At 37.3% G+C, this 25,517-nt stretch overlaps 1 pseudogene; it reads right to left on the bottom strand.

Annotated features, from left to right (window-relative positions):
• Positions 1-23,884: 23,884 nt before the first annotated feature.
• LOC140522912 (phosphoglycerate mutase 1 pseudogene) lies at positions 23,885-24,800 on the bottom strand (annotated as a pseudogene).
• Positions 24,801-25,517: the final 717 nt, after the last annotated feature.

The following is a 25,517-nucleotide window of genomic DNA, read 5'->3' as shown; positions in this document are numbered from 1 at the left end:
GTCTATTGATCTTGTCCCTCTCTTTTTATTAACAGTAACTGAATTTTTCTTTAACTATAAGAAAATTCCCTTGTTTCATTCTTGTGTACTCACAAACAGCTGTCATTCCTCAGAAATGAAAAGATGGAAAAATATTAGGTTATTCAGTTTCCTCAGATAAATATCTTCAGTGGGCTTCACTTCCGTATTTCTTGCCCCCACCCTCAACTTGAACCACCACACTGAGCTAAATAAAGATCCCTCTGTTAGAAGGAAAGGAACCTACTAAGTCAATTCCACTTTAATGTAAATTATAAAAGCTTATCTTTTTAAAATAGCACTTTAAAATTTATTAAGTGTCTTTCCTCCCAACAACCCAGCAATGTGTAGAGTTTAAGCATAGTTAACCTCACTTTTAAGAAACTAAGACACAGAGAGTTTGTGTGATTAGTTCACCATCACAGCATTAACAAGTATTAAATCTGGGATTAGGTTAATGTGGCACCTTTCCTAAGAGTATCAATTGTCTATAGGGAAAGGACCATGAAGGAATGGATCTATAATTGTAGAGTTTCTGACACTGTGACACCTGGAGTGTGTGTGTGTATGCGAGACATTTTGGCATGGTAAAGTCTTACTCAAAAGCCTTCAAACCATACAGTATAGATCACTGCCCTCTCCACTTTCTTGCCTAAGACTTGCCACAATAAGACATCACAAACAAATAGCATCATGATAAAGTTGCCAAGAAAATATTACAAAAGTTCCTATATGAATGTATTTTGACAGCGAGGGAATGTTGGCATTCAGTTCCAGTGTGCTTGTGATCTCCTATTTTGGCTCATTCCAGTGCCTCCTCTAACCACATGCTATGGAGAGTTCAGGATATTTGCTCCACAATACAAGACTGGAAAAGTGCTTATCACTTCTTGTCAAAGAGTTAATGACTATTCTAATTTACCTTCCCAAGTTAAAAAATGCTTTTCTCTCTTTCATCTGCTAAGTTGAGGTTAGTCAGAAAGAGGCAGTATTCTCCATCTGACTGATGGACGCTGTCATTCCAGGAGCAGAATGTTAAGAACTTTTGAAATTCTGGGTACTGCCTACACTTGTGACTCAGAGATTTATGAGCAAGGTCAGGCATGGCAGTCCAAGTATGCCAGTGCAATTAGAAGGGCATTAGATTTGTCAGCTAAGTGTAAAATACCCTTGTGCGGCAGAGTGAAGCCTTAATTTTCTAAGTAAATTAACTGTAATAACTATCAAACTACAGCTGGTAAGCAAACCAGCCATCTGTGAACAGGGAATCTATAGACTGAGAAAGCCTTGTTAGACATTCCTTCAAGAAATGGAAAATCTGAACAAACTGAACTGTTTTGGAGCTCTCATGAAAACAAAAGGTGATTTAAAATAGCACCATAATGTTTCATCGTGGCAAAGGAAATCAATGAGGGGGATGGTGAAAGGAACAGGAGAGGAGCTGGATAGACAAGACCCTCTACTTGGAACTGGACAAAGAAAATAGAGAAGGAAAAAAATAGATATATTCTTTGACTCTTGGCTTTCCCCCAATATATTTCATTTCAAGAGTAATTAGTGCCTCCTGGTCATGGAGAAAGCACCTTAGTAGAGAGGGAATCTCAAGTTTTATGCTCTTTAATAATAGCAGGTAACATTGATATAGCACTTCAAGATTTGCAAAGTACTTTACACAGTATTTCATTTGATCTTCACAACAGGTCAGTGAAACATGTACTATAATTATCCTCATTTTACGTATGAGAAAACTTAGGCTGAGAGAGATTAAATGATTTGCCCATTGTCACACAGCTAGTAAGTGACAGAGATAGGAATCAAACCCACATCTTCTTGGCTCCAATTTCAGATCTTTATCTATTATGACACCTAGATGCATCTAAACCCTTTTGTAGGTGAAGAATCTTTGGGAGAAATTTGACTTCTTTTCTTCATCCTGAAATTCTATAGGATTAGGTCCATCAATAAGATTTTTTAGAATCCTACCCCCTTTAGAACTGTGGTCCTCAGACCCATTATAAAGAATACTTTTATGCTGGATATGTGTGAGGAAGATTTCCTACTTCTTTTCTCAAAAGTGTGTTGAATCCTACCTGGTTGTACTCTCTGGTGCAGCTCGCAGTAGGGGTGGAGACTTCCTGATAGAGCTCAGTACTGTGAGAGTCTCATAAGAAAATCTTGTGGTTACCGGGATCTTAGGGTCCCAGACTTTTCCTGTACCCTTTTCTAATTCAGTTTAATTCTACAGGCATTTATTAAGCCCCTGTCATGTTCCAGTTCCTGTGTTAAGCAAGAGGAGAAAAGAAGAAATGAATCATTCTTACCTTCAAGGAGTTTACATTCCATTGGCAGAAAAGAACATGTACTTATATAAGTAAATGTATACACAGTCTTTTCAAGTGGAAGACAGTTTATTAATAGTAGATCATTGGTTTCAAAGGGGATCATGTAAAAGTAGGGAAGATTGTGAAGAGGATATAGAGGTTAGATAGTACAGTGGATAGAACTCTGGGTCTGGAATCAGGAAGACCCAAATTCAAATCTATCCTCAAATACTTACTAGCTGTGTGACCCCTTACAAGTCACTTAAGTTTCCTCATCTATAAAATGGGTACAATAACAGTATCTACCTCCCAGGGTTGTTAGGAGGGTCTAATGAATTATTTATTACAAGTAAAGTGCTTAGCATATCGTGAACATTGTATCAATATGAATCATTATTATGATATGAGAGAGATATATGGATGGACACGAAGGAGTAAAGAATGTTGGTTGGGGAAGGGAGCTTCAGGTAACTTAAAATTTAAAACTCACAGGAATTCTGAATGGTTTCATAGGGGCATTAAGTTCCAGAATACAGAGAAAGTAGGGGATCTTCTTCACTTGTCAGTTCTTATTCCAATCCTCAACATTCCTTTGGGCAAACTCTCCAAGGAAAGCATGGGCAGCATGGGGGCGGGAGGAGGACGGGGGAAGTGCAGGCTGCCAAGAATTTGTATTGTCAGAAAGTTAAAAGATATCTGGAATTAAAAAGGAAAAAAAAAGAGATATAAATGGAAGGGAGATAGGCCAAACTTGGCTTGCAGAATGACTGTGTAAATGAATAATTCTTTCTCCCTCAAATGTATAACCATGCTTTCTAGGTGATTTCCCAAGTTTTTATCTTCACTTTAATATACTCTATTATTAGCAAATCCTATCAAAATATGGCTTGTTTTCTTTTTTCCTTTTGAAGAAAGGCCATATTTACCTTCCTTGTTGGATATGCTATAGATCAATGTTTGAAAAAGATTCTGAGGATAAGCAATGCTATGAATGCAGAATTATTAAGGACCTCTCATTACCCCTGGGAGAACTCGACATCTTTATTGGGAAAGGTCTACAGTAGACCAGTGACTAACTCCTGAGTCCATGTTGATTCACTCAGTTGGTCTCTGTTCTATACGACTTGAGTGAAATCTTCGTTAACAAATGTGAATAACACTAGAGTAATGGCGCAGGGTGATCTGCAGAAGTAACATCTCTGCTCAATTTAAGTTAAAACTGAACCAACTGTACCAGTCCAGGCAATGGTCTGAATTGATAGCTGCTAATCAGGCAATCAACAGGCTTTTATTAAGCACTTAGGATTTACCAGGCATTGAATGAAACTTACCTTAAGGAGCTTCCATTCTAATGTGGAAGAATACATGCCAATAATTATGTGCATACAAAATATATACAATGTGAAGGGAATTTTGGTTGGTTGTTATCCTTTGTTCTCCAAGAGGACCAAAATGATATCATTAAGTTAGGGTGTGTCAAACAGACTAACACAAGCTCGGAATGCTCTACCACAAGTTGGATACAAATAGTCCATGGGAACATTTGGGGTGGATTCTCTAAATTTGCACATCTTGTGTTTCTTTTGAACTACTTCACTCTGCTTTGCTCAGAGTGCAGCGCCTTTTCTGATGAAGACATGCTATGCTGGGTGGTCTTGTGCCAGTGTTTTCCATGTCACACAATCAATTCCAAATTTCTTAAGAGAGACCTTGAGAGTGTAATCTCAGAAGGAAGTTATATGGAGCTGGGATTGGGGAGATCAGCAAAGATCCCCTTGCAGAGGGTATCATTTGACTTGAATCTTGAAAGAAGCCTTACAAAAGTGGAAGCAAAGTTGAAGGAGGACAACTTCCAAGGCACAGGGGAAAGCCAGTGAAAATGAGTCAGAAAGTAGAGTGTCAAAGGATTGCAGTAGGCGAAGGCTGGACTTATGAAAACTGCCGTGTTGTAAAGAGTTTTAAAAGCAAACAAAACATTTCATATTTGATGCTGGAGGTTATTGAGAGCCAATGGAAATGGGCTTTTTTTTTCTTTTTGGATAGAAAGCTAGACCAACATTTTAGGAAAATTATATTGACTGGTGAATAGAGAATAAACTGGAGTGGGTAAAGAATTGAGGCAGGGAGACCAGCCAGCAGACTATTGCAATAATCCAGGTAAGAGGTGATGAGAGCTGCATCAGGGTGGTGGCAATGTCAGAGGAGAAAAGTGGATGCATGTAAGAGTTGGTGTAGAAGGAGAGGGTCTGGGCATTTTAATGACAGAACAGTACGTGGAAAGAATACTGGATTGAGAGTTAGAAGACATGGTTTCAAGTCTTAACTTTGCCCTTAACTACTTATAGGATCTTGCAGAAACCACTCAGTTACTCTGAGGTTTCACTTTCTCCAATGTAAAGTGAGGAGATTGGCTATCTAATGTCTTTTCTAGCTGTAAAATACTATGATCGTAAACTCATTATAAGACAAAAGTGAGAGATGGCTGCATTCTGAAAGTTATCTCAGGCTCTGTAATAAATGTACAGTATCCCAAATCTTAGCAGATAATAGTCCCATTGAATTCTGCGATGCATATAGAGTACTGAGTGTGGAATGCTACATTCTGCTGCAGGTGTAATTTTTTAGGGAAGGAAAGTAATAAACTAGAAAATGTCCAAAGGAAGGTAAATAACAGTGTTATGGATCTTGAAGCCTTGAGAGAAGGATTTGAAGGAATTGAAGATATTTTTCCCCTAAGAGGAAAAGAGGCCTAAGGGAAGAAATGATAATTTAATTCAAACATTTGAAAGGATGTTATATAGAGGAGATTGGAGATTGTTCTGTGTTCCTTCGAGAGACAGAAAAAAGAACAAAGATAGAAGGAACAGAGACGCAGATTTTCGTTCCTTATACAGGAGAATTGGCTAGTAATTAGAGCTGTCCAACAGTGTAACAAACATCATTAATTAGTGAATTCCTTACTAGAATTATTTAAATGAACATTGAGTGGTTACCTGTCATGGCTATTGAGGATGATATTCCTGTGGGAGTAAAACACTAGATAACCCTCTGTCCATTTCAATCGAATTATTACATGATTTCTCTTTTTGTTTTCCATCCACATTGCTATATAACTTCTGAACAATCTGACTTGCTCGAAACCTCACAAACTGGACCATTTTCCAATGCAATGTTGTTGCTGCTTTTCCCCTAGTAGCCAGGGTTTGAATTTGCCTTTGGTACCACATTGAACACTTTATGAGCTTTTCTGAAAACTGCCTATATTAATATTTAAAAGTCTTAAATTAACCTGGAAGATTAGACAAGTGGAAAATGACTTCCCCCTTTTTTTTTTTTTCTGAAACTGAGGCATTGATTTTTGGAAATAGTCATAAAAATGAGAAAGTTGAACACAATTTCCCCTGTTGCTGCCCCTCCCTTTCCCATGTTCCTCACTTTCTCATTGGTCTCTCATCTACTCTGGAGGCTCAGAGCTATAGACTATGTGCAATGCAGTGGTGAAAAACCTCTTGTATTATCAGGGCTGTGGGGTAGGTGACTCACACTGATCCTAGGCAGAGATCTTCTAGGCAGATATCAAAATCATGCACAATTTCTTGAAATATAGAATGGCAGAGATAACCTTTTTCCAGCATGCTATCATCATTTATATTAGGTGAGAAATAATAGAGAGATGTATGGTTCCCAAAGCCATTTGCCACTGTCATGGAGGATAGTCAGTGTAGAAGATGAAGAGACATTCATTATAGAAGGTGAGGTCATTCATATACTCCTGACCTATAACACTGAAGAGCTTTTTGGATGAGATTCATTAACCTTTGAAAAGACCTTGGCCTATTAACACAGGAAAAAAAGTAGTTATGAGGGAAATGTTTATAACACTTTAAGGTATACAAACACTTCAAATATATTATAACACTTGATTCTCATAACAATCCTGTGAGGTAGGCACTATTATTATCATTCCCATTTTACAGATGAATCTTAGATTCAAAGAAGTTCAGTGATTTGCCCTTGATCACACAACTAATAGTAGAAGAAAGATCAAATCATAGGCATTTCTTAATTCTGTCCAGTAATATATAGTATTTATGCAATACATTAAAGATTACAAAGCACTTTAAATATACAATCTCATTCAATCTTCGTAGCTGCCCTGTCAGGTAAGTACTATCATTATCCCCATTTTAGAGATGAGGAACATAAAGGTGAAAGAAGTTAAATGACTAGTAGTTATTAAGCATCTGAGGGAGAATTTAAATCCAGGCCTACCTGGCTCCTGGTCTCATATGTTATACTTTATGTCATGCTCTACCCTGGTAGATTATTATACTATATTACTATATGTTATATATAATATATAATGTAGATTATATATGTGTATTTGTATACATGCCATACACATATATATGTGTGTGTATATGTATATGTACATATAAAATCTATAAGTTGCCCATCTAATCTGGATGATAATCATTAAAATAATAAAAATTTTATTTCTCTCTTATATTTAATAACTAACAATTGTATTAGGACCAAGGTTTTTCCCCTTTTCTACTTTCCCATCCAGCAACCAACTAGCATGGGAAATGTCTCTTAAAGATTCACCCAGGCCCTGATCTAATCAGATGGTAAAAGAAATTCTAAGTATTGGCCAATGGGTATATTCTGGCTCATTGTGTTTGTTCAGCCAGGTCTGCTGATATCAAGACAGGTGATATGGAATTTGATGTCTGTTTGACCTAAGTAACATATCCAAGACCTTCATTTTAATATAGCCCACACCTGTTTTTATGTTAACCAGTCTGAGTTGTTTGTCATCCCTCTTTGAAGGGCATGGAAACTGTGACCCCACCATTGTTAGAGGTCTTTGGTCTGAGAGAAATGGCCAAATGATCATCTTTTTATTAAAAACCTGTTGGCCTTATTAATAAAATATTAAATTACCCAGAAAGTATGTCTCTCGAAACTTTTTCAGTGTCACATGTGAACATGAAATAGTTCCAGTGAACAAAATAAAAAACAATAACCAATATAGTTTTTTTGTTTGTTTCTTAGTGTATACACAAATAAATGTAACAGAAGATAGCTGATAATATAATAATAAACTAACATTTACAACACTTAGCATAAGACAGGTACTGAGCTAAGCACTTTATACTCATTATTTTGTTTTATCTTCACAACAACCCTGGAAAGTAGGTACTATTATTATCTTCATCTTACAGATGAGGAAACTGAGACAAACAGAGATTAAGTGACTTGTTCATGGCCATACAATTATTAAGTATTTGAGACTAGATTTGAACTTAGATCTTCCTGACTACAGAATGCTATCCACTGTACTACTTAGTTGTGCTAGCATTGCTAGGTGAAGATATTTGTTTTTGAAGTGTACTATATTTCTATTTTGTTTTTTTAAATATATTCATTTTATTTATTTTTAATGTTCTACAATCACTACCATAAAACTTAAATTTTTCTCCCCCTACCTAACCCCCTCATGCCCCCTCCCTCCCCAAGATGGCATACAATTAGGATACAAATACAAATACATACAAATAGGATCTACACATACATTCCTATTGAATACATTTTCATTATAGTCATGCTGTGTAGAAGAACTAAAATAAATGGGAGAAATCATATAACAAACCAAAACATAATACACATACACACACACACACACACACACACACACACACATACACACACACACACACACACACACACACACACACACAAAATGATCTGCTACATTCTGCGATTGAATTCCATAGTTCTTTCTCTGAATGTGGAAGGCATTTTGCCTTAATAGACCATTGGTATTTTTTTTTTTTATGTCCTTGCATTGCTATGAAGATCCAAGTCTACTAGAAAAAACTCTCACACTGTAGTCATTGCTGTGCACAAAGTTCTCCTGGTTCTGCTCCTTTTGCTCAGCATCAGATCATACAAGTTTTTCCAGGCCTCTCTTAAGTCTTCTTGTTCATCATTTCTTACGGTGCAATAGTATTCCATTACGTTCATATACCATAATTTATTCAGCCATTCCCCAATTGATGGGCATCCCCTTGATTTCCAGTTTTTAGTCACTACAAAGAGTGCTGCTATAAATATTTTTGTACAGGTGGGACCCTTTCCCAATTTTATGATGTCTTGGGGTTACAGTCATAGAAGCAATATTGCTGGGTCCAAAGTATGCACATTTTTGTAGCCCTTTGGGCATAGTTCCAAACCACTCTCCAGAATGGTTGGATGAGCTCACAGTTCCACCAACGATGAATTAGTGCCAATTCTCCCACATCCTCACCAACATTTATCATTTTCCTGTTCTGTCATGTTTGCCAATCCAATTGGTGTGATGTGGTACCTCAGAGTTGTTTTGATTTGCATCTCTCTAATCAAAAATGATTTAGAGCATTTTTTTCATATGATTATACATATCTTTAATTTCTTCCTCTGAAAATTGCCTGTTCATATCCTTTGACCATTTATCAATTGACGAATGACTTGTATTTTTGTACATTTGACTCAGTTCTTGATGTATTCTAGAAATGAGGCCTTTATCCACGAGATTAGCTGTAAAAATTCTTTCCAATATACTACATCCCTCTGAATTTTGGTTGTATTGGGTTTGGTTGTGCAAAAACTTTTCAATTTAATGTAATCAAAATTATCCATCTTGCATTTCATAATGCTTTCTACCTCTTCTTTAGTCAAAAATTCTTCCCTTCTCCATAAATCTGATAAATACACTATTCCTTGCTCCTCCAGTTTGTCCATGGTATCAATCTTTATACCTAGATCATGTACCCATTTGGACTTTATTCTTGTGTAGGGTGTCAGGCATGGGTCTATGCCTAGTTTCCGCCACACTGTTATCCAGTTTTCCCAGCAATTTTTGTCAAACAGTGAGTTCTTATCCCAGAAGCTGGGGTCCTTGGGTTTATCAAACAGAAGATTGCTATATTCATTGCCTACTGTGTCTTGAATACCTAGCATAGTCCACTTGTCTACCCTATTCCACTTGTCTACCCTTCTGTTTCTTAGCCAGTACCAAGTGGTTTTGACAATTGCTGCTTTATAATACAATTTGAGATCTGGTAGTGCTAAGCCACCTTCCGTAGCATTTCTTTTCATTAGACCCTTTGATATTCTGGACCTTTTGTTCTTCCAGATGAATTTTGATATTATTTTATCCAGCTCTAGAAAATAATTATCTGATAGTATAATTCGTATGGCACTAAATAAGTAAATTAATTTAGGTAGAATTGTCATTTTTATTATATTGACTTGGCCTACCCATGAGCAACTGATGTTTTTCCAATCTGACTTTATTTGTGCAAAAAGTGTCTTGTAATTGTGTTCATGTAGTCCCTGGGTTTCTTTTGGCAGGTAAACACCCAAATATTTTATAGTGTCTACCCTAGCATTTAAATGGGATTTCTCTTTCTATCTCTTGCTGTTGGACTTTGTTATTAATATATAGGAATGCAGGAGATTTGTGAGGGTTTATTTTGTAACCTGCAACTTTGCCAAAGTTGTTTATTATTTCAAGTAGTTTTTTACTTGAATCTCTGGGATTCTCTAAGTGTATCATCATATCATCTGCAAAGAGTGCTAACTTAGTTTCTTCTTTGCCTATTCTTATTCCCTCAATTTCTTTATCTTGTCTAATTGCTACAGCTAACATTTCTAGCACCATACTGAATAATAGTGGTGATAATGGACATCCTTGTTTCACCCCTGATTTTACTGGAAATGCATCTAGCTTATCTCCATTGCATATAATGCTTGCTGAAGGTTTTAGGTGGATACTACTTATTATTTTATGGAAAGTTCCCTTTATTCCTATGTTCTCCAGTGTTTTTAATGGGAATGGGTGTTGTATTTTGTTGAAAGCTTTTTCTGAATCTATTGAGATGATCATGTGGTTTTTGTTAGTTTTGTTGTTGATATGATCAATAATGCTAATAGTTTTCCTAATATTGAACCAGCCCTGCATTCCTGGTATGAATCCACCTGATCATAATGTATTATTCTTGTGACAAGTTGCTGTATTACTTTTGCTAAAATCTTATTTAAATTTTTGCATCTATATTAATTAGAGAAATTGGTCTGCAATTTTCTTTCTCTGTTTTGTCTCTTCCTGGTTTAGGTATCAAAAACATATTTGTATCATAAGAAGAATTTGGGAAGACTCCTTCTTCCCCAATTTTCAAAAATAGTCTATATAGTATTGGAATTAACTGTTCCTTAAATGTTTGATAGAATTCACTTGTAAATCCATCTGGTCCTGGAGATTTTTTCCTAAGGAGTTCATTGATGGCTTGTTCAATTTCTTTTTCTGAGATGGGGTTGTTTAAGTATTCAACTTCCTCTTCTGTTAATCTGGACAATTTTTATTTTTTATAATACTCATCTATCTCATTTAGATTATCAAATTTATGGGCATAAAGTTGGGCAAAGTAATTTGTAATTATTGTTTTAATTTCCTCCTCATTAGAGGTGAGTTCACCCCTTTCATTTTTGATAGTAGTAATTTGATTTTCTTCTTCCTTATTTTAATCAAATTGACCAAAGGTTTATCAATTTTATTAGTTTTTTTCATAAACCAACTATTGGTTTTATTTATTAATTCATTAGTTTTCTTAATTTCAATTTTCTTAATCTCTCTTTTGGTTTTCAGTATTTCTAATTTGGTATTTACTTGGGGATTTTCAGTTTGTTCTTTTTCTAACTTTTTTAGCTGCATGCTCAAGTCATTGATCTCCTCTTTCTCTATTTTATTTATGTAGGCATTCAAAGGTATAAATCTTCCTCTATGAACTGCTTTTACAGTATCCCATAAGATTTGGTAGGTTGTCTCATTATCGTCATTCTCTTGAATGAAATTGTTGATTGTTTCTATGGTTTCTTCTTTAACCCACTCCTTCTTTAGGATTAGATTATTTAGTTTCCAATTGATTTCTGGTTGAAGATATTTTTTAACCCGGCCTTTTACCAATGAAAATGACTACCAGGAACCTGGGATCCTAACCATATGTCCTGTGAGGAATACCTTCTTTACAGGTCTCATTTTTTAAGCAAGACAGAGATCCAGTGGCTGAGCTAAAATGAATATGACTAGGGAACTATTTCAGGGCAGTGAGGTGGCTCAGTAGAGAGAGTCCTGGGCCTGAAGTCAGAAAGTGTCATCTTCCTGAATTCAAATATGGCCTCAGATATTTACTAGCTATGTGACACTGGGCAGGTCACTTAACAGGATTGTCACTTATGTTTCCTCATCTGTAAAATGAGTTGGAGAAGGAAATGGCAAATCACTTCAATATATTTTCCAAGAAACCCCAAATGGGGTCATGAAGATTTGGATAGAACTAAAAGATCACTAAACAACAGTAACAGAGAACTATAAAAAAAGTAGATTTGCTCTCCAGGAGCATAAAGGATTACCAAGGACCTACAATCTATTTTAATACAAACTACCAATTACTGAAAATCTGAATATAAGTCAGCTCTGCTATTCAGTGTATCTGTGCTCTCATTATGTTGTGCAACAATGGAGTAGAGTGGAATGAAATGAAAGGAAATAACATGGAAATAAAGCCAACAACGTGCTGGCTGGTAAACATTTTGTTGGCCTTGCTTTAATGAATAGACAAGAATGAAATCCACTTAGAATAGAAATTTAACTGTGAGCAAATAGATATTTTAAAGTGTGTATAGGTTGTTCTCAATCCATTTAAATATCCCTCTGGTAATCTGATTTAGGTTAGAACTATCTTCAAAGAAAAAAGTTAATGATTAAAAGTAATTTTTAATATATTCCCATGATGAAGTTAAAACCAATTCTGAATTAGTGGAATATTAATTCTTAAGTTTTACAGAATGCTTTAATTTACTCAGAGCCATTACTGGCTTTGAACAAGAAACATCTTATTCAAAATAAGTAGTTATTCTTGACAATGACTAAAGTAGAGAATACCACAATTGGTGTTACTCATTCTTCCTTGTTCTATCCAGTTAGTCTTTGGTCTTTAGTACTATCTCAAGGACTATGAGGAGTGCTGAAGCAGATAAATAGAATCAGGAGCTGAGCATGAAAGAATCAGAAGCACACCAGGAACAGAAATCTAACCTAAGGATGATCTCACACCAAGCTGATTGTCAGGAGTCAGAACCATAAAGCAATGAAAACTCAGAGCAAAGGAGTAAATTGGCAAGTCAGACAGGCAGGCCATGTGCAAATGCCAAGGGTTATGCAGTGGGTCAGAGCCAAGCAGTTAGACAGAAATAAAAAGTATAAGAATACCAAAGGGCAAGGCAAGGTTAGTGTCCAAAAGTCTGTGCAAACAGGAGACAGGACATTTGCCATTGCTTGAGGGGCAAGATAAAAGCAGACAGAAGATATGACACAAAGCAGCAACACCAAGTACATGTTGGTAACAGACTCAATCTGATACCTCATGCAAGCGACTTTCACATTCTTCCTGTTAGCATAAACCATTTCCCAAGTATGGCTTGTCTGGGACCAGGAAGTATAAATAGGTGCATGAAAATACTTGGTTAGAATGGAAACAGCAGATATGGGAAAAAAGGCAGTTCCTGATAGATGTGTTACATCCTTTGGACATGCTGACACACTTGGTATTCCGCCTTTGCCACTTAGCAGAATGGTCGGCTGCCTAATTTAGAACATAGGATCACAGGTTTAGAGTTGAAAGAAACCTTAAAGGTCAGCTTGTCCAACTGCCTCACATTCTGGATAAACTGAGGCCCTAAGAAGGTGTCAATCAGTCAATCAATAAGTATTTATTAAATTTATTTAATAAATTAAATAAGTATTTATTAAATTTAAATTAAATTAAATATGTGATGGACAGTGCACTAAGTAGCAGGGATGTAGGAAAGGCCAAAAAAAAAAATGTAGCCCTTCTCTCAAGAAGCTCCCGTTGAAACGGGGGAAGCAATATGTAAACTGCTATGTGCCAACAAGATGTGTGTGTGTATTATGTATGTATGTATGTTTATATAAAATATGTTGGGGATAGTCTCAGAGGAAAGGCTAAGATTTAGGAAGATTGGGAAAATCTTCATGAAGAAAGTCGACTTTAGTTAAGACTTGAAGGATGTCATGTAAGCTAGGAGGGAGAGAGAGCCTCTTAGGCATAGGGGATAGCCAGGAAAAGAACTTAAACTGGGAGAGAGACTGTCATGTATGAGGATCTGCAAAGAGTGCATATTATTATTATCCAGTGTCACTGGATAGCAGAGTAGATGGAAGAAGTTGTAATAAGACTGAAAACTTAGGAAAAGACCAGGTTATGATGGATTTTAAAAGCCAAGCTGAAGACTTACTATATGTCAATGCTGTCACCATGTAGGCATTCAACTCCAGATTCTTAATTGAATTCTAAGTAGAAGCAAAACAACAGAACCATCTGTAGAAGTTTATTTTCTCCAAGCTATTGTTTAATTGTGCTGTTATATTTTTTTATATTTATATTTTAATGGGGAGCCACTATAGTCTATTAAACAGAGGGGTAACATGGTTAGACCTGCACTTTAGGAAGGTCAATTTGATAACTGAGCGAAGGATGGACTGAAGAGGGGAGAGAATTGTGACAGGTTCCCCCCCCCCCCCCCCGACCCCCCAGGAAGCTAGTAAAGTAGTCAAGGCTTGAGGTAATGAGGGTCTTGGTGGCAGCTTCAGAGGAGACATGAGGGTGTTTATGAAGCATGTTAGATGTTATATTTGATATGGGATTAGAAATGACAGAGAGAGTGAGAACTTGAGAATGATACAAAAATTAAGAGCCTGGATGATTGTGAAGATAGTGGTACCCTTGTTAGTAATAGGGAAGTTAGGAAAAGGTTAAGTGACTTGTTCAAGGTCATACAGGGATTAAGTAACAGAACTAAAATTTGAACCCACACACTTACTCCAAATGCATTATTCTTAATCAAGCATATATATCTTTTACTTAGTTCAGGGGAAAAACTCTGCACCCTGAACTTCAGAGAAAATACAAACAGAGAAATTAAGACCAACAGACAGGGCTTCCAACTGTCTGACCATAAGCAATACATACATCACAGATCAACAGACAGATTCAACTGTCTGACCATTACCATGGAGAGAAGCACCAATATCTGGGTTTTCAAAGTTAGGGAGTTCCTTAGCATCTACCCAGAGTTTCATCTGACCAAACAAACACTTCCAATGAGTAAAACTCAAAACAAAACCTTACTTCAGAGTATTAATACACTTTTCAGAGCCAGAGGGCAGAGCAATCCTTGAGAACCAGTGCCTCTTTAGAAATTAACAAAAGCTGTGATCCTTCCTACAAAACAAATCTCCCCTAATCAATCTTCCCTTAATGGGAAGGCCCATTAATGGGTGGGGAAGATCTTTAACTCTCATTAACATAATTAGCATTACACTTCCTTCCTTCCTTCCTCCCTCCCTTCCTTCCTTCCTTCCTTCCTTCCTTCCTTCCTTCCTTCCTTCCTTTCTTCCTTCCTTCTTTCCTTCTTTCCTTCCTCCCTCCCTTCCTTTCTTCCTTTTTCTTTTTTTTTAATAAATGAACACTTTTTTTAAATTCCAGGAAATTCTATCATCCCTGGATATTTACTTTGTGATAAACCATCATATATTTCACAGTGAAGGCTCAAAATCTCCACTGACAGCAACACACAGTAGGTGAAATGTTTCAACATTTCTTAGGGTATACACAAGCCTTGATCTGATTCTGATCATTATCCAAAGGATGTCAGTGTTAATAATCTAGGCATTCAATTCCAGATTCTTGATTGAATCTGAAGCAGAAACAAAAGCACAGAACTATTTAAATAATTTTTTCTAAGCTATTGTTTAATTGTGCTGTTACAGTTAGGAAGCATTAATTATGCAAATAAAATCCCATTTAAGCCATAAACATAGAGACATTAGAGTTGAGGCAATAATCATTAGATAGCATTGTGATAAAAACTGAAATTTTATGCTGACATTTAGATTTAGTATTAGTATGCTCATCTATTTTATTAGACAAGATGGCAAATTCACCACTTGGACTTTTACAATGGCCATAATTCCCATATACTTTCAAATATACAGGGAGACAAACAGCAAAGGAGAATTATATAAATTGGTCGATAAATAACACTCTCACATGGGGATCCTTATGCCTATGAGAGGTACAACTGATACCTATCAACAATTAGTAAATTTGGGTTGGAGGAAAGGCAGTCTCTACCTGGCCTTGATGAGGCCAAATCCAAATAGGACAAAAAGCAAATACAAATCACAATGCAATGCAGGTTCATTATAGTTTTTCTATGAATTACATCATTTTGTATAGTGTCTGTGACACATAGCAGGCACTTAAATGTTTTTTAGTTGATTGCTAAGATCAAAGGGTTGAGACGTAGGAAAACCGATTGTTGAGAAAAAATGCAAAGCCACAGAATTCAGTACGAAATTAGGGTGTTAAAATCTAAGAAACACTAGAGAATTGGCAATTTGTCTGACTCAACTTGATTCCCCAAAGCATTCTTCTTTTAAAAACTTGAAGCTGATTGCTCCCCACCCCTCAAATAGGTAAATTAGCTGATGAGAAAACTCTGCTAAACCATTTATATATCTTTTAAGCACACTCGTGACAACAGAGCTAGATAGCTCTTCACTTTTAAAAATGTGTTTCCACATATACAAACTAAACGTTAAATTAATATTTAACATTATTGAAATATCTAATGATGGAATATTGATAGCCTGTACCAAATGTTACTTTGATTGCATAATGATAAATGCCTGGAGAGTAATAGCAACCTCTGTACAAAGGCATCTCAGAAATTGTGATGATATGAGAAAATGAAAACCAAACAGGAATCCAATCTTTGTAGAACACTGTATTCTATTTAGAAGCCTGACAAGTCAACCCAAACTCATTATTGGAGAGTATAATTATACCATAATGTTAGTGATAGAAGAAAAAATAAGTTCTACTTTCTCCAAAAGACAAATGGCCAGAGGGTATAAACAAAAATTTTATAAAAGAAAAAATGTGAACTATCAACAATGATCTGACATATGGTTCAAAATTACTCATAATCAGAAATAAAAATGAAAGCAACTCATAAGTATAACCTTGCACTAGTCAAATTAGTAAATGTGATACTATATAAGAAAATGTATTGTTAGTGTGACTGATGGAAAGACAGGCATTTTAGTTCTTTGCTAGTGGGACTGTGAATTAGTTCAACTTCTGGCAAAAAAATCTGAAATCATATAAGAAAAAAACCATACCATTTGATCCAGAGGTCCCAAGGACTGGGAGACAGCAGAACAATATATACTTGCACACATACACAATCCATACAGGCATATATATATTCTGTAGGTATGCCTAGATATATACATACACATATACATACATAAAATCAAGATAAAATTGTAAAGGGTGTGACTATGAACTGTGCTCATAATCAGTCTGCCTTGAGATCAACAGTTCCTCTCTTTAAAAACATTCTTTTATCCATATATATGTTGTAGAATGTAAGCTCCCTGAGGATGGGGCTGTACTATTTTGTTTGTGTATTCTCAGTGCCTGGCACCTAGTAGATGCTTAACAAATGATTTTTCATTAATTCACACACATATAAATAAAAAGACTTGTATTAATGAAGAAAGCAGAGCCCCATAACAGTATAAGCAATGGGTACAACAATGTCAATAAAATTTATAGTAAGAGTTAATAAAACTTCAATCAATGACAAAAATGTAGGCACAGAGCCATTGAAGATAAATGCTTATCCTTTCTGCTAACAACCAATGAAGTATAAAAGTACAAAGTTGGCATGTACTACCAGTCACAATTGTATTTGATGTTTTTTCTTAACATCATGTCTTTATGTATTTTACATGAGAGGGTAACAAGGTTGCACAGTGGATAAAGCGCCAGGACTGGAGTCAGGAAGATTCATCTTCCTGAATTCAAATGTGGTCTCAGACGCTTAGAAGCTGTGTGATCCTGGGCAAGTCACTTGACCCTGTTTGCTTCTGTTTCCTCATCTGTAAAATGAGCTGGAGAAGGAAATGGCAAATCACTCTGGTATCTCTGCCAAGAAAACCCCAAATGGGGTTGTGAAGAGTCAGACAGGACTGAAAACAACTGAAGAACCACAAACTTTGCAGGGGGCATTATTGTTTGAGAGAAGTTGACATACTCAGTACCAATCAAGTCATTCTTTTAATGTTATCTAATCAAAGGTGAAAATTGAATAAAACAAACCAAAGAAAAAAGGTAGGAGACAGAAAATGAGCATGAAGCTTGACTGTGATAGCTTTTTTATTTTTTTTTAATTTCTCATTTGCAAGGCACTGTCATAAGAACTAAAGTTATAAAAACTCTTCCCTAATTAACTAGATGATTTGCATGAAATGTTTTGAAGTCCTTGAATAAAAGCCATCAATATATATGCCTAGGAGATGAGGTAGTGTGGCACAGTACCTAATATTTTATCCTTTTTGAATTTCTATAATCATATGCTACAGTGACTTTGGGAAGAGGCTCTCCCAAAGTAGTCATAGGACTATTAGGTGAAGGCCTGTAGATCCCTTGTCTATTGTCTGATATGAAATACAATACCCTTTTGTATCAATGAGAGGAGGATCCTATTATGACTCAGGCAGTGTAGCTCTACTATCAAGTCTCCCTCACTCAAAACAAAGTCAAGTGCAAGTCATGTCATCATTTCTCTGACGGCATGGTCTTTTTCGGCAATGAAGGAAGGATGAATACAACAACAACTAAGGTGTTAGCCTACTGCCTGAGTAGATTAGTAGGTCAAACTCTTGAAATTTAATACTATTTTATACCATAGGAGATTAATGAAACTTCTGTAAACAGCAGCAAAACTCAGAACAAAATGGGGGAGGAGGAAGAGATGGGATTGTTGAAATATGGGGCAATTACAAGAGAAACTTTCCATTGATGATAGCACAAGATCCATCTGGTAGAAACTGTTCCAAGAATGTGGTGGTCTGTTCTGATCCGGGTTGGACTAGAAGCTAGCCTCTAGACAGTCTCTGCAGTCCTTCCTCTTTCTAAGATGGTGTGACACTGAGATGCAGTGTAGTATAGGGTAAAGAACTTTTGAATCATTGGATCCGGGTTTAAGTTCCTAACTACACTACTGGGTTTGACCTTGAGCAAATCACTTAACCTCTCCTAATAATTGTAGAGATAGAAAGGAGAAACATTTTTTTTTTCTTTTTAGTACTATGTCCTTTGTAACAAAAGGAAGTATGCTCTTTGTCTTTTACGGTCCACACGTCTTTCTCTACATTTCCATCCCAAGAATGATCACAGAACTAGTCTGCATTAGACCTGGTCAAGAATAGTTGTGACATGTGAAGATTAGGGAAAGAGAGCTTCTCTTCTAATTTTATTTTTGTATCTCCATTTACATCAAAGCTCATGCTGTATCTATTAAACATCTTCCACCCACCTCTACTCCCTTTTGCCCATTCTCCATCTTCCTCTCTTTCATTTCTCTCTCTTATTCTCCCTCTCTCCTTCCTTCTCTATCTCTTCCCCTCTCCTTCCCTCATATCTTCATCAGTCTTTCTTTTTCTCTCTGTCCCCCCTTGTCCTTCCTCTCCTTTCCCCCTCCTTCTCTTCCTCCCTCTCCCTTACCCCTCTCTCTTTTCTTGCCTTTTTCTCTATCCTCTTTCCTCTCTCTCTCTTTCTTTCTCTCTCTCACTCCCTTTCTCTCTCTGTCTCTGTCTCTGTCTCTGTTTCTCTGTCTCTCTGTCATTGTGCCAGTTTCTATAGTCCTGGTATTCAGCTTTTTCTGAGTTTAGAAAACTATACCTTGCATAGACCAAGATATTTCCCAGAATATCATAGGATTATGAAACTATAAATCATAGGATCATAGATTTACAGTCAGAAGGGACCTTAAAGGCTATTTAACCTTATCTCCTCAATGTAGCAGTGAAGAAGAAGAGGTCCGCAGAGACTCAGTGACTTGCTAAGGGACAGCAGATGACAAGCTTATAGTTCATAAGCATTAAAAGGGTCATTTAAACCCAGGCCAACTGATCAATTTTTTAAAAATTTTTTCAAATTTCTTATTTGCAAGATACTGTTATCAGAGCTAAACTTGTAATAATTCTTTACTAGTTAATTTATTTCCATCACACATGTTGAATCTTTGAATGAATGATATCACTATCAAGGGCAGCTAGGTGATGTAGTGAATACAGTGTCAAGTCTGAAGTCAGGAAGACTCATCTTCATGAGTTCAAATCTGGCCTCAGATCCTTGCTAGCGGTGTGACTTTAGGCAGATCACTTAATACTGTTTGCCTCAGTTCCTTGTCTGTAAAATGAGCTGGAGAAAGAAATGGCAAACTCACTCCAGTATCTTTCCCAAGAAAACCTCAAGTGGGATCATGGAGAATAAGATACAACCTGTCTGTCCCACCCCCTTTCAGCTTCCTTTTGTGTACTGCCTTCTTCCATTAGAATGTAAACTCTTTGAGGGAAGGGACTGTATTTCTTTTTCTTATTTGTATCCCTGGTGCTTATTACCATGCCTGGCACATAGTAGATACTTAATAAAGGTTTATTGAGTATTTCTCACCAACCTTATCTATTCCCACAATTGCTTTGAAGTCAGCAACTATTAAAGAGTATGCTAATCTAATTTGGAGCACCTGATTATGCACGTTATAGATTTTCTCTCCCTCTTTATCTTCTCCATATAATTTGGGTATGTGAGATACCAATTATTTTCATAATGTTTATTTTGTGAAAACTTACAATGAGTATTGAAACATGAAATGACTGAATATCTTAGGAAATAATGTTTCTTGTTTTTTCTGGGTTTGTGAAAAAATCAACTCCACCAACTTTTTCTCCCTCCAAAGAGTACCTGTGAGCTGTCTTTTCACTTAGCTGTAATTCTCATGTTTTGGAGTGTATCAGTAAGCATTCCAACATACGCAGGGGGCCCTGCTATCACAGGTTTTTTTGTCTGCTTTTCTAAAAGGAAAGCAATTTTTGAGGGGTCAACAATCACTTTAGTCAAGCACATGTATCATTCACTTAGTTTAGGAGAAAAAGTCAGCACCCTGAATTTCGGAGAAAGTACAGAGAAATCTAAATCAACCCACAGCATTTCCAAACCTAGATAGGTTGGTCCTTGGGATTTAATCATTTCTAGGGAGATCCTTAAAGCCTTTCCAGCATGGTGGAACCTCCTAGACCTTGCCTTCCTGGCTTAACCTTTGACTGTCCAGAGTTGTCTGTACACCACAACAAAGCACTGGTTTCTGACTTCGTGGGGAAAAAACAAAGAAAAACAAACTACAGAAATGAAGTAAGAAATTAAAATCATTCTAGACCCACTCAACTTCCACAGCATCTTCTTTTCCTCCAAGAAAATTGCCTCTTAGCCACTACATCACCTACTCAAAAAAATTTAAAGAAAGATTCTTTTTTTGGACCCATAAGCACAAAAATACTTTTGAGAATATCAAACCTTTTTTTTAAATTTCACTGTACTTTTTTACTGGCATCACCAGAAACTGCTCTCTCTTACCATTCAAAATTCTTTTGCCTCAGAGCAGAGGTTTCAAAACATTTCATTGTGACCCCACCTCTTCTATTTATAAAAAAGTCATGTTGCCATCAGTTTTCATTAAAATATCATCACAAATAAATTTAACTCATATTTTATTCAAATAAAATTAATAATTTATTTCAATTTTATAAGACCTCATAAACAAGTCATAAAATAAAATAATGCATGGCTTAGTATAAATAATTGATGCACTGAATTCATTGTCATAAGATTATTGTCGAAGAAATTTGATTGGGGAATCTCTAAATGATCTGATGAGTTCTCCTAGTTGACTTGAAGATATTATAAAAGAACTTTTGGCTCAAGGGATATTTCCCATGGAAGAAGACTTGTGTTTTAATGCCTTCTTGAACGGATAGAAAGAATTCTTAAGACAGTTTTCCGGTGACTACAGATGCTTGAAGATGATTAGCAACTGACATGTAAGGCAGGATGGACTCTTTATTTTTTAATTGCATGTCACTCCTTCAGTATAGTGAATAACAATAACAAAAAGGAGGTAAGTGTCAGAGTTAGTACAGTGATGCTAAAACTGATGAGGATCCAGGTAGCTGGACGTAAGGTGGAAGGCAATGGAGCACTGAGACACATTTCAAAAGGATCTAGGGGCATTTCACTGCCACAGAACAGAGCAGAGGCTATTAAAATAGACAGTGGGCTGTACTAGATCACCCCTTAGAAATCAAGGAATTCTCTCTTCTCTGTTGGGGCTTGAGATCTCTGATGACTACCAAGTGGGTCACTTTAATTTCAAAAGCTACTCATAAACAGCCTGGAGAGGTTTTTTGTGAAAGCAAATGCAACAAGTAAATATTAGGACATAATCCTAACCTCCCAGATCCATTTTTCTTGGGTTAGTGGGGAAACATCCAAATTAGACTTTCATGATTCTTTAAATGACCACCTGGGTTACAAGGCAGCTTTCTACCACAGCCTCTGACAGGGCTGCCCTACTAGCAGGACTGGCTCATAGAAATAACTGGACCAATTGCTTCTTTCAACTCCCCACATTGGCCACTTCTCACTATGTCTCCATCCCTAATCCCTAACCAGTCCTTACTGAGACAAAGCACCCAGGAGGCATTCTGATTTATGTGGTTGAGGGGAGGGACAACAGGAGAGAAAAGAATTTGTCTGAAATCGGGAGGAAGAAATGAGAAAAGGAGCTATCAGTCCTCCACCTGCAGCCATGGGCTGTGATCCCTAAGGCCATCATCAGTATGTGGAGCAGGCAAGGGAGAGATGTGGTAGAAACAGAGAGAAGGGAAGGATGCTACTCCTGGCACTTGCTGGTAGAAAGCTTTCGCTTCTTGAACTTGCCTTGGGCTGCCACAGCCTCTATGGCTGTCTTCATCCACAAGGGAGTGCATGGGCTTGATGGGTTTCAGATTCTTTTTTTAAATTTCTTTTTATCAGTTATTTGTTCTTTATTCAGTATTTAGGATTAGTATGACACTTGAGGAATTGGTTGTGTTGTACATATACAGATCTTTTTATATAATATGGAAATTTACAACTATGGATATATGTATATAACATACATACATACATACATATATATACATATATATATATATACACACACACATACACACACATACACACACACACACACACACACACAAAATCAGGTCCTCTGGAAAGGTGATACATGGGGCCATGCTGTAGCACCCTAAAGGAGGGGAGCACAAAGGTAATCAATGCATCAATAAAGAATTACTGCTGTATGGTGTTTTGTATCCAGGAGCGTTGTCTTCTGGACCTAAGGGAACCTGTAGCAACTACATACAAAGTAGGTAGTTTATATACCTGTGGGGCACTGGCTCTAACTGACACCAACCACTGAGACTCTACAAGTCATATCCAGCATCATATGCTAACTACAATAGGGTTCTATTCCCCATTTCTAACTTTGGGAAGAAACTAGAGTGTGTTCACAGGTTTTACATTTCTGGTGTTCAGTCACTCATCAGAGGAAGGATTTGACCTATTTGAAAAGCAGATCATACATAACCCCTCAACCCCTGTCATGTTCTCTTGATGGCAGCACATTCAAATGTTTTAAAATTGCTGCTCCTTCTGGATTCCCCAAAGAGTATCTGCACCCCTCTTTAAATGGCTCTTCTCCTCCGGATTCAGGTTGACCTTCACCACATCTGAAATGCCATTCTGCCCCAAGACTCATGGGACACTAAGGAAGACATCCTCATTAATACTATATAGGCCCTTAATCATGGTGGAAATTGGATGCACTCTTCTAAGATTCTTCATAATGCTTTCTGCCAGATGTGCCACAGACAAGGTCCAGGAAGAGTAGCCCTTCAGTTTGATTACCTCATAAGTACTTTCAACCACCTGTTTATGAACATCTTTCCAATTCTCTGCATCAACATCAGTTCCCAAAGAAGGATGAAGGTTCTTTAGAGACACACAGGCAAGATTCATACCACTCCACGCAGGAACACCGGAGTCTCCATGTTCCCCAAGGACCCATCCATGACAACTTGAAGAATGGACACCAAGTCTCTCCCCTGATAGGTAAAAGAAACGGGCAGAATCCAGATTGCAACCACTTCCAATAACACAGTTCTTAGGAAAGCCACTTAGCTTCCAGGCCACATATGTCAAAATATCCACTGGATTGGAAACAATAAGCAGCTTGCAATTAGGGCTGTGTTCAACAATATTGGGAATGACAAATTTAAAGATATTCACATTATGCTAGACCAAATTAAGGTGACTTTCTCCCTCCTGTTGATGTGCCTCAGCCATAACAATGACCAGCTGTGAGTTTGCAGTCATGCTGTAGTGTTTGCCAGAAACAATCTTTGGCATTTTGAGGAAAAGGCTGCCATGGTAGAGATCCATCATCTCTCCCTTTAGGTGATCTTATATTACATCAAGTAGGGCAAGTTCATCAGCTAATTCCTTTGTTAAGATACTATTGGCACGTGCCATGCCAACTGTACCAACTCCAACAATAGTGATTGTGTTCTGGGGAACCTGGTCTTCCTTGAGGACATTCAAGATGAGCTGATCCTTGACAGTTGATGCCATTTTGGAGGGTTTCTGGGGGGACAGCTGGTCAGGCTGTGAAAATTCTGAGTTAGATGTGAGGTTGCTGCTGCCAGGCTTACACCTGGGTTTCAGATTCTTGTACAACTCATATATAATGGGAATGTCAGTGGGCAGATTCAGCTCTAAGAATGTTTTTTCTGACAGACCCTCAAGATGTTTGACAATCCTCAAAGACTATGGCTGTGGGCTGCAACCAGAATACATTTTCCTTCCTTGATCTGGGGGACAGTTTCCTCATTCTGGAAGGGCAGAGTACAGACAATGGTGTCTTTCAGGCTCTCACAGGAGGGCAGCTGATCCTCAGTCAGGTCTGCATAGTGGCAGTCCTTCCTGATTGTTCCATTGGAGGTGGTGGGATGTAATAGAATCATTGCCTTATTTTCACCTGGGCTTCACCATCCTTTCTACTTTGTTGAGGCCTGTCAGACCTTCTCAGTGCCACTCACTGAAATGCCAAGTCCTCACTACATCTGGTCAGTGGCATCTAGTACTATCCAAAGGGTATAATTGCTTTTTTCTGGACAGAGGTGAAAGATTTCAAATTCATAGGCAGCATCTCACAGTGCTTGGCCCCCTTGTGCTTGATGGGCCTCAGATCTGCAGAGTACGAATCACTGAAGTGGTTGTCCAGGTTCCAGGTGATCTTCCCATGCCAGATCAGCACCAGTCTGTAGGCAGCTATAGCAAGGCAAAAGCTTGGGGCAGTCAGTATCAATGTTTTTTTCATTTAATCATTCATTTGCATATTCATTCATCTAGTTAGTCAATCTGTCCCAAAAAGTTTGAGACTCAGAGATTCAAACAAGAATCAGACAAGCCAATAAGGCATAAAGCAATAGGTATTTATCATGGCATATTTTAACTCACACAAGCATAGATCAATAGCCTAGAATGAGATACTGACAAAATGGGTCATTTGTTGCCACAGGTGACAAGTGTCATAGTCTCCAATGGCCTCATGGCTTTTGGGAAATTCTGGGAGAAGGGGCACAGAAAGGATTTTGCCACTCTTCTAAGAAATGGAGGTCATGCAACATCCTCGGTGGCAGGTGAGTGGGAGGGTAGAAGACCCTGATCAGTAGAACTCATCCCTATTTGTAAGAAAAAAAGGTTCAGACTCATCTTCTTCTTTACAACAATGAAATGTGAGTTACTCTAGAGGTCCTGATCATCAATTCGTGTCAGATCCAATATAAGTAATGTCCTTTCAAGAACCAGTATGGTTCAAAACCTGCCTCTGATACCTACCAGCTGTGCAGGCTACTTCTCTTAGTGCTCTCAGCAACTATCAAAGGTTACAGATTTGCTGCACAATTGTATCTGCACTGGTAGAGGGAATTTCCTCTCCTGGATTTTCCTAGACAAATAAAGTCACAGGTCCAGACTACCAAGCTCCTGTCATTTTGCAGGTTTTACTGATATGGCCAATGGGGACTCAATGCAG

The sequence above is a fragment of the Notamacropus eugenii genome, chromosome 2 (genome assembly GCF_028372415.1).
Source record: "Notamacropus eugenii isolate mMacEug1 chromosome 2, mMacEug1.pri_v2, whole genome shotgun sequence".
NCBI lineage: Eukaryota > Metazoa > Chordata > Mammalia > Diprotodontia > Macropodidae > Notamacropus > Notamacropus eugenii.
The sequence above is the reverse complement of the archived record's forward strand: the minus strand, read 5'-3'. Positions and strand labels throughout refer to the sequence as shown.